Raw genomic sequence first — 985 nt, forward strand, 5'->3', positions numbered from 1 at the left:
ATAAGCTATTTCCTAGTAGTGTGAGTTAAATATCATTGATTCGATCGCACACCACCCATACTCATCTTGATATCTTGTTTAGTTGTAGGCATGGACATAGGGGAGTGTTGTTCTCTCAATGAACTCTTCCGCCCCCATTATGCATAAATTGATCAAGTCTTTCACATTAGCCATTTTTGATGGTACTTTTGCTTCAAAGACAAGTTTTGGTCATGGGCTCAAGGATAATTCTTTGCGGTGCCATACCAATTGACTCGAACTATTGGGGAATGCAGTAATTTCAAAAAATTTCCTACGCACACGCAAGATCTATCTAGGTGATGTATAGCAACGAGGGGGGAGAGTGTTATCCACGTACCCTCGTAGACTGAAAGCGGAAGCATTATGACAACGCGGTTGATGTAATCGTACATTTTCACGATCCGACCAATCCTAGCACCAAAGGTACGACACCTCCACGATTTGCACCAGTTCAGCTCGATGACGTCCCATGATCTCTAGATCCAGCTGAGGTCGAGGGAGAGTTTCGTCAGCATGATGGCGTGATGATGGTGATGATGAAGTTACCGATGCAGGGCTTTGCCTAAGCACTACAATGATATGACCGAGGTGGAAATCTGTGGAGGGGGGCACCGCACACGACTAAACAATAAACTTGTGAGTTCTAGGGTGCCCCTGCCCCCGTATATAAAGGAGCATGGGGGAGGCCGGCCGGCCCTATAGGGGCGCACCCCAAGTAGGCACTAGTAGAAAAAACCCCATTCGTCCCGGTTGATAAGGGCCTTTTGTCCCGGTTTGTGAACCGGGACTAAAGGGTCGTTACTAATGCCCTAACCCTTTAGTCCCGGTTCTTACACGAACCGGGACAGATGGGCCTCCACGTGGCCGGTGCGCCGAGCCCAGGCAGGAGGGCCTTTGGTCCCGGTTGGTGGCACCAACCGGGACCAATAGGCATCCACGCGTCAGCATTTCAGGGGCTGGGTTT

The sequence above is a fragment of the Triticum aestivum genome, chromosome 7A (assembly GCF_018294505.1).
Source record: "Triticum aestivum cultivar Chinese Spring chromosome 7A, IWGSC CS RefSeq v2.1, whole genome shotgun sequence".
Lineage (NCBI taxonomy): Eukaryota > Viridiplantae > Streptophyta > Magnoliopsida > Poales > Poaceae > Triticum > Triticum aestivum.